General features: G+C 43.7%; 1 protein-coding gene across 1 annotated transcript in view; it reads right to left on the bottom strand.

Annotated features, from left to right (window-relative positions):
* The window catches only part of LOC126427130 (protein twist-like), a 191,073-nt gene extending 181,783 nt beyond the window's left edge, over positions 1-9,290 (bottom strand). Inside the window, exon 1 of the mRNA XM_050089355.1 lies at positions 7,968-9,290. The gene's annotated coding sequence lies outside the window, so the exon portion shown is untranslated. The remainder of the gene's footprint in view (positions 1-7,967) is intronic.
* Positions 9,291-9,717: the final 427 nt, after the last annotated feature.

Here is a 9,717-nt window from a genome sequence, read left to right on the forward strand (position 1 = left end):
GAAACAACTCAAATCACTTAAAGGCAAGTCTTCCGGTCCAGATGGTATACCAATCACGTTCCTTTCAGAGTATGCAGACACAATAGCGCCTTTCTTAGCAATCGTATACAACCGCTCACTTTACGAAAGGTCTGTTCCTAAAGACTGGAAAGTAGCACAGGTCACACCAATATTCAAGAAAGGAAATGGGAATAACCCATTGAATTACAGACCTATATCACTGATCTCAATTTGCAGTAGGATTTTGGAGCATGTACTCGAACATTATGAATCACGTTGAAGAAGATGACTTATTGATACATAACCAACACGGATTCAGAAAATAATGAGTGCTGTCGACAAGGGATCTCAGATCTATTCCATATTCCTAGATTTCCAGAAGGCTTTTGACACCGTTCCTCACAAGCGACTATTAATCAAATTGCGTGCATATGAAGTATCGTCTCAGTTGTGTGACTGGATTCGTGATTTCCTCTCGGAGAGGTCAGAGTTCGTAGTGATAGACGGTAAATCATCGAGTAGAACAGAAGTGATATCTGGCGTTCCGCAAGGTAATGTCGTAGGTCCTCTGCTGTTCCTGATTTACATAAATGATCTAGGTGATAATCTGAGCAGCCCCCTTAGATTGTTTGCAGATGACGCTCTAATTTACCGTCTAGTAAAATCATCAGACGATCAATTCCAATTACAAAATTATCTAGAGAGAATGGTGCGAAAAGCGGCAATTAGCACTGAACAAAGAAAAGGGCGAGGTCATCCACATGGGCACTAAAAGAAATCCGATAAATTTTGCGTATACGATAAATCGTACAAAGGGCTGTCAATTCGACTAAATACCTAGGAATTACAATTACGAGCAACTTAAATAGGAAAGACCACATGTATAATATTGTGGGGAAGGCGAAACAAAGACTGCGCTTTGTTGGCAGAACACTTCGAAGATGCGACAAACCCACTAAAGAGACAGCGTACATTACACTTGTCCGTCCTTTGCTGGAATATTGCTGTGCGGTATGGGATCCTTGCCAGGTAGGATTGACGGAGGATATCGAAAAAGTCCACAGAAGGGCAGCTCGTTTCGTGTTATCGCGCAATAGGGGTGAGAGTGTCACTGATATGATACGCGAGTTGGGGTGGCAGTCACTGAAACAAAGGCGGTTTTCTATGCGGCGAGATCTATTTGCGAAATTTCAATCACCAACTTTCTCTTCCGAATGCGAAAATATATTGTTGATATCAACCTACGTAGGGGGAAATGATCATCATAACATAAAATAAGAGAGCTCGAACGGAAAGATTTAGGTCCTTTTTTCCACGCGCCATTCGAGAGTGGAATGGTAGAGAAGTAGTATTAAAATGGTTCGATGAACCCTCTGCCAGGCACTTAAGTGTGAATTGCAGAGTAACCACGTAGATGTAGAACAGTAGTCGAGATCTCTATTTGCTCATGAGCCAGTTACAGGAACTCAGCTCAGCACTTCATACACCAGCACTTCAGTATACCTCAGACTCAACAGAGAGGCAAAGCATCGTCAGTCTGCTTACAGGGAAATGACTTAACTCGCTCCTAGCGGCGAAATCGACACTTTGCAAATTCTGACAGTGAGACTTTTCACTGACGCTCTCGTCAGTGAAATGAAATGAAATGCCGTGCGGTTAGGGCGTCTCGTTCGCCTCGTGCAAGGGTTTTAAGTCGACGGCACTTCGGCGACTTGCGTGTCGATGGGGATGAGATGAGGATGAAGGCAACACAGCACCCAGTACCTGAGCCGAGAAAATCTCCGGCCCAGGCGGGAATCGAACCCCGGCCCCTTGTCATGTCAGTCCGTCGCACTGCGAAGTCTTTAAGTCGCTACCGCGCGATGTATCCTCACGCGTAGCCACAAAGGGTTTATAACACTAAATTAACTAAGCCATCATTTCTTTGTACATTATAAAAAGTTTAGAAGTTTAAATCGCTTGAATTTAGTCCATACCGTTTGTATTACACAGAACTCAAATAATAATTCTGTCTCGAAATCTGGCGGAAGACCCAAAGAGATTCTGGTCATACATTAAGCACACCTGGGGCAAGACGCAATCAATACCTTCACTGCGCGATAACAACGGTGAAGTCACTGATGACAGTGCCACTAAAGCAGAGTTATCAAACACGGTTTTCTGAAACACCTTCACCAAGGATGACGCCGAAAATATTCCTGAAGTCCAATCAAGAAGAATTGCCAAGATGAGAAACATAGAAGTAAATATACTCAGTGTAGCAAAGCAGCTTAAATCACTTAAGAAAGGCAAGGCGTCCGGTCCAGGTTGTATACCAGTCAGGTTCCTCTCAGAGTGTGCTGATAAAATAGCTACTGCGAAAGCAAAGAGAGCTTCACTGCAAGTTTAAACGCAACCAAAACGTCTCAGACAAACAGAAGCTAAACGATGTCAAAGTTAGCGTAAGGAGGGCTATGCGTGAAGCGTTCAGTGAATCCGAAAGTAAAATTCTATGTACACACTTGACAGAAAATCCTAGGAAGCTCTGGTCTTACGTTAAATCAGTAAGTGGATCCAAACAGCATATCCAGACACTCCGGGATGATGATGACATTGAAACAGAGGATGACACGCGTAAAGCTGAAATAATAAACACCTTTTTCCAAAGCTGTTTCACAGAGGAAGACCGCACTGCAGTTCCTTCTCTAAATCGTCGCACGAACGAAAAAATGGCTGACTTCGAAATAACTGTCCAAGGAATAGAAAAGCAACTGAAATCACTCAACAGAGGAAAGTCCACTGGACCTGACGGGATACCAATTCGATTCTACACATACGCGAAATAACATTCCCCCCTTCTAACAGTCGTGTACCGCAAGTCTCTAGAGGAACGGAAGGTTCCAAATGATTGGAAAAGAGCACAGGTAGTCCCAGTTTTCAAGAAGTGTCGTCGAGCAGATGCGCAAAACTATAGACCTATATCTCTGACGTCGATCTGTTGTAGAATTTTAGAACATGTTTTTTGCTCGCGTATCATGTCGTTTTTGGAAACCCAGAATCTACTCTGTAGGAATCCGCATGGATTCCGGAAACAGAGATCGTGTGAGACCCAACTCACTTTATTTGTTCATGAGACCAAGAAAATATTAGATACAGGCTCCCAGGTAGATGCTATTTTCCTTGACTTCCGGAAGGCGTTCGATACAGTTCCACACTGTCGCCTGATGAACAAAGTAACAGCCTGCGGAATATCAGACCAGCTGTGTGACTGGTCTGAAGAGTTTTTAGCAAACAGAACACAACATGTTGTTCTCAATGGAGAGACGTCAACAGACGTGAAAGTAACCTCTGGCGTACCACAGGGGAGTGTTGTGGGAACATTGCTTTTCACAATATATATAAATGACCTAGTAGATAGTGTCGAAAGTTCCATGCGGCTTTTCGCGGATGATGCTGTAGTATACAGAGAAGTTGCAGCATTAGAAAACTGCAGCGAAATGCAGGAAGATCTGCAGCGGATAGGCACTTGGTGCAGGGAGTGGCAACTGACCCTTAACATAGATATATGCAATGTATTGCGAATACATAGAAAGAAGGATCCTTTATTGTATGATTATATGATAGCGGAACAAACACTGGTAGCAGTTACTTCTGTAAAACATCTGGGAGTATGCGTACGGAACGATTTGAAGTGGAATGATCATATAAAATTAATTGTTGGTAAGGTGGGTGCCAGGTTGAGATTCATTGGGAGAGTCCTTAGAAAATGTAGTCCATCAACAAAGGAGGTGGCTTACGAAACACTCGTTCGGCCTGTATTCGAGTATTGCTCATCAGTGTGGGATCCGTACCAGGTCGGGTTGACAGAGAAGATAGAGAGGATCCAAAGAAGAGCGGCGCCTTTCGTCACAGGGTTATATGGTAAGCGTGATAGCGTTGCGGAGATGTTCAGGAAACTCGAGTCGCAGACTCTGTAAGAGAGGCGCAGGTTTCGAGAGGGTGCGTTTCTGGATGAGGTATCGAATATATTGCTTCCCCCTACTTATGCCTCCCGAGAAGATCACGAATGTAAAATTAGAGAGATTCGAGCGCGCACGGAGGCTTTCCGGCAGTCGTTCTTCCCGCGAACCATACGCGAGTGGAACAGGAAAGGGAGGTAATGACAGTGGCCCGTAAAGTGCCCTCCACCACACACCGTTGGGTGGCTTGCGGAGTGTAAATGTAGATGTAGATGTATGTAGCAATTATATAGAACCACTCGCTCACAGAAAAATCCGTACCTAAAGAATGGAAAATTGCTCAAGTCACACCAATACCCAGACAGGGAAGTAGGAGTAATCCGCTGAATTACAGGCCTATATCACTAACGTCAATTTGCGGTAGGGTTTTGGAACATATACTGCATTCGAACATTATGAAGTACCTCGAAGAAAACGACTTATTGACACATAGTCAGCACGGATTCAGAAAATATCGTGCTTGTGAAACACAACTAGCTCTTTATACTCATCAAATAATATGTGCTATCGACAGGGGATATTTTTAGATTTCCAGAAGGCTTTCGACACCGTTCCTCACAAGCGTCTTCTAACCAAACTGCGTGCCTACGGAGTATCGCCTCAGTTGTGCGACTGGATTCCTGATTTCCTGTCAGAAAGATCACAGTTCGTAGTAATAGACGGAAAGTCATCGAGTACAACAGAATTAATGTCCGGCTTTCCCCAAGGAAGTTTTATAGGCCCTCTATTGTTCCTGATCTATATTAACGACATAGGAGACAATCTGAGTAGCCGTCTTAGATTGTTTGCAGATGATGCTGTCATTTACCTTCTTGTAAAGTCATCAGATGACCAAAACGACTTGCAAAATGATTTAGATAAGATATCTGTATGGTGCGAAAAGTGGCAATTGACCCTCAATAAAGAAAAGTGTTATGTTATTCACATAAGTACTAAAAGAAATCAGCTAAATTTCAATTATGCGATAGGTCACACAAATCTGAAGGCAGTAAATTCAGCTAAATACTTAGGGATTACAATTACAAATAACCTAAATTGGAACGATCAAATAGATAATATTGTGGGTAGAGCAAACCAAAGACCTCTATTCATTGGCAGAACACTTAGAAGGTGCAACAGGTCTACCAAAGAGACTGCTTACACCACGCTTGTCCGCCCTATTCTGGAGTATTGCTGTGCGGTGTGGGATCCGCATCAGGTGGGACTGACGAATGACATCGAAAAAGTACAAAGAAGGGCACCTCCTTTCTTGTGTTATCGCGAAATAGGGGAGATAGTGTCACAGACATGATACGTAATTGGAGTGGCAATCATTAAAATAAGGCGTTTTTCGTTGCGACGGGATCCTCTCACGAAATTTCAATCACCAGTTTTCTCCTCCGATTGCAAAAACATTCTGTTGGCCCGCAACTACATAGAGAGAAATGATCATCACGATAAAATAAGAGAAATCAGGGCTCGAACAGAAAAATTTAAGTGCTCGTTTTTCCCGCGTGTAGTTCGAGAGTGGAACGGTAGAGAGACAGGTTGAAGGTGGTTCATTGAACACTCTGCCAGGCACTTTATTGTGAATAGCAGAGTAATCCCGTAGATGTAGATGTAAGAATAATGTGAACAACAGAATGGCGAATAGCCGATAAAGCGTCACGGGTGGAGTACAATGTGTCGATCTGTCTGTCTCACGAATTTCTTCGGCGGGCAGAACTGAAGCCGATTTCGTGCCGGAGGAAAAGAGACTTTGCCACAATATTGTGCTTCCATCGCCGGGAAGAAGCCATTACAAAAAGATAAGGGAGACTCGTGCGTGCTTAGAGATGTACATGCTATCATTTATCAGGAATAGAACTGATCATAAAAAAAATTGTTGCGAAGTTCCCTCCTCCACGTACTTTACAGTCGAAAGCGCATTGAATACGTAGATGTATGTGCTATTATTTGTGATTTAAAATGGAATGATCATGTAAAATTGATCGTCGGTGAAACAGATGCCAGACTGAGATTCACTGGAAGAATCCTAAGGAAATGCAATCCGAAAACAAAGGAAGCAGGTCACAGTACACTTGTTCGCCCACTGCTTGAATACTGCTCACCAGTGTGGGATCCGTACCAGATAGGGTTGATAGAAGAGATAGAGAAGATCCAACGGAGAGCAGCGCGCTTCGTTACAGGATCATTTAGTAATCGCGAAAGCGTTTCGCAGATGACAGATAAACTCCAGTGGAAGACTCTGCAAGAGAGACGCTCAGTAGCTCGGTAGCTCGGTACGGGCTTTTGTTGAAATTTCGAGAACATGTCTACACCGATGAGTCAAGCACTATATTGCTCCCTCCTACGTATATCTCGCGAAGAGGCCGTGACGATAAAATCAGAGATATTAGAGCCCACACAGAGGCATACCGACAATCTTTCTTTCCACGAACAATACAAGACTGGAACAGAAGGGAGAACCGATAGAGGTACTCAAAGTACCCTCCGCCACACACCGCCAGGTGGCTTGCGGAGTATGGATGTAGATGTAGATCATTTGTCCGGAACAGGACTGAAACTATAAAAAAAAAAACTGTTGTGAACTTCCCTCGTTCAAGCACTTTACAGTCAAAAGCGCATTAAATACGTGGATGCAGAATACAGATACTGTCTAGCAATGTAACCACGTTACTGATGAAGCGAAAAAGTAAGTATCAGGAACTACAAAAACACAGAACTATCACACCATCAGCCTAATGACACAGGCGTCCAAGTTCCAGACAACAATAATGTTCAGAAGACAGGAAAAGATAACTGACGATCGGCTAAATTATGATCAGTTTGGCTTTCGGAAAATTAAGGGCACTAGGCATGCAGCTTTGTTTCGCGTCTGATATCGAAAGCAAGATTTCACAGGGAAATCAAGACTCATTCATAGGATTTTTAAAGCTAGAAAAAGCGTTAGACAGAGTAAACCGGTGTTAAGATGATCGTAATTTTGAGGAAAGTAGGGGAAAGGTGTACGGAAAGCAAGACAATACACAATGCGTACAACAAGCAAGAGGGAACATTAAGTATGTAAGATCAAGAATGAAGAGCACCGTTAAAAATGGTGTAAGACGCAGATGTAGTCTTTGTCCCTACTATTGTGTCTATACATCGAAAAAGCAATGACAGAAACAGAAGGGTTCAAGATTGGAATTAAAATTCAGGGTGAAACGATATCATTACTATCATCACTGAAAGTGAATCACCGGACGTGTTGAATGCAATAAAGTGTCTAACGTGCACAGAAAATCGAATGAGAGTAAAGCGAAGAAAGTACAAACTAATGAAGCGTGGCAGAAAGGAGACTAGCGATAAACATAACATCAAAATTGGAAACGTCGAAGTAGACGAATTGAGGGATTCTACTTCTTTAGCAGCGAAGTAACACACTGCATACGAAACAAGGAGGACACATAAAGCGGACTAGCACAGTCAACATCGGCCTTAATCTGAGGAAGATACTTCTTGTAATATAGCACATTTGGAGGACAACTGTATGGTAGTTAATCAAGGATTGTGGGAAAACCAGAAACTGGAGTAGAAGAGAACATGCGGAGTTTGACACGCGCTGCTACAGAAAGATGTCGAGAATTAGGCGTACTTGCAAGAAATCAGGAGGTTCTCCGCAAAATCGGCGAAGAAAAGCACGGTTAGAAGACATGGACAAGAAGAAGCGACATAGTGATAAGATAAAATATCGTAAGACATCAGGGAATAACTTTCATGGTAGTAGAGGGAGATGCCGAAGGTAAAAACTGGCGGAGAAGAGAGAGAGTGGAACACATCCAAAAAATAACTGAAGACGTAGGGTACCAACGCTTACTGTGGGATGAAGAGGTTGGCACAAGAGAGGAATTTGTGGCGGGTCACACCATACCAGCCAGAAAACTGACGACTCAAAACAAAAGTTTAAAAAAAATAAATACAAAATACATAATATTTTCTCTTACTTACCTTCAAATTGTCTTCTGTCTGCAGTTGCCAAATCTGAGTTCTTTGTCTTTTAGCCGCTTCCAAGGGACTTCTCGAATCTTAAAAACACGTCACCTTCCTCCAACAATGGTATTACTGCAAAAGTATTGTCCTCCGTGACCGAGCTGAAATATCTTGCTCTTAACAGGAGGTAGACAGCAAAATCAGCTACTGTTCGAGCAGTAGACGACGGATGTAGATCGTTGTTGATTTTCACAGACCAACATCAACTATCGGCGTCAATGTTCGGCCACTAAATATTCAAACTTTTTACTTGTGGTAACTGTCAAGGGTTAACACTTTAGCGTGACAATACACTACAATTATTTTTTCCTTTGACTGTCTTCTTGGCGAAGAGAAAAAACGTCGAAAACCTACGCAAAACTGGAAATCTAAAAAAGACACTTTTTTCGAACAATTAGTTGGCAGGTCCTCATTGTCCCCTCACAAAAATTCTGTTACTGTAGCGTAGCACTTGTGTCAACAGTTTAGAGCAAAATATAGGTATCTAGGTAAGTCACAGCATTCTAGAAACACAGCACCTTCTCTAGTAATCGGCACAGATGTCCTCCGTGGAAGCAAATCACGCACGTAACCCAGAAAGATCCGTTTCACTAGAGTATGCTGAAGTCCTTGCGTTTTGCTGAACTACGCGGGAAGATTCGCTCAACAGATTATAATGGAAAAAAAGGTCCAGAGAATTGTTGACCACACAGCTGATGCTCGTAGCTCTGAGGAACACACGAATATGTCAGTCTATTTACACACTGAGCAATGTTCCTTCACCCGCTAGGTGTTACGCTGCATCTTGAAGATCGCCCTGTAATAATTCTCGAAGCACCACTGTTGTCTTCGCATCACACTTTATTTGCGCTGGGGTCGCAATAGTTTGACCATTTGTTCAGTTTCAGAGACAGTCTAGAGAAGGGATCGAACACGGCATCCAGCAAAACACATCCCTGTACACAGTTACACTTGAGCTGCGCGCAAAATAAGCACTGAAGAAAATATACGCTGACAAAAAAAATTAAAAAATCGAATTGCTATGCAATCCGCGAAACGAAAAACAGCTAATCGACGAAGCAGGCAGGGTATTATGATACGAATAAAAATGAAGGTTTAATAAAGAGCAAAGGAAAATTTAAAAAAAAATAATAATAACAAATTTTTCGCGCCAAACGCGTGGTCACATTGTCGAAGCGTCGTTTTCAATTTGCCGAAGAAACTCGCGAGATTGGAAGAGTCATCGGCAGCGAAACTGGGCCGGTTTTCCCGCACTGCCTGGGCTTTCGACGGCAGTGACGTCTCGAACGCCTGCCTCCATCCCCCTACACCCTCCCCTCTGCCCCCACCCACGACAGAGCATCGGAATTGCCCCATCTCGCGCGCGTCTCGCAGCTTCCGCGCTGCCCCATTCAACGCCTGCGAGGAGAGCGGGCCCGCGACGCTCGTATGCTATTGGCTGGCCGCTGCCCCCACCACTCCCCAGCGGAGGCGCCAGACGGCCATACAGCTCGCCGCTTCCCCCACCACCGCGCTCTGCGGTGACATCGCCGCATATCGTCGCGGGAGGCAAGCGTCCGTTCGTTCTCAACCAAACAGTCGCGTAACGCTCTTTCGTTTTTTCTTAGCTCCTCCCCCTCCGCCTCGCCGGTGAGTCTCTTTCAACTCCTAGCGCTCAATTCACCAGAAGTGCGAACCGTCTTCTGTTTTTTTACTAACGGTTTCGCAG

This window comes from Schistocerca serialis, chromosome 11, assembly GCF_023864345.2.
Source record: "Schistocerca serialis cubense isolate TAMUIC-IGC-003099 chromosome 11, iqSchSeri2.2, whole genome shotgun sequence".
NCBI lineage: Eukaryota > Metazoa > Arthropoda > Insecta > Orthoptera > Acrididae > Schistocerca > Schistocerca serialis.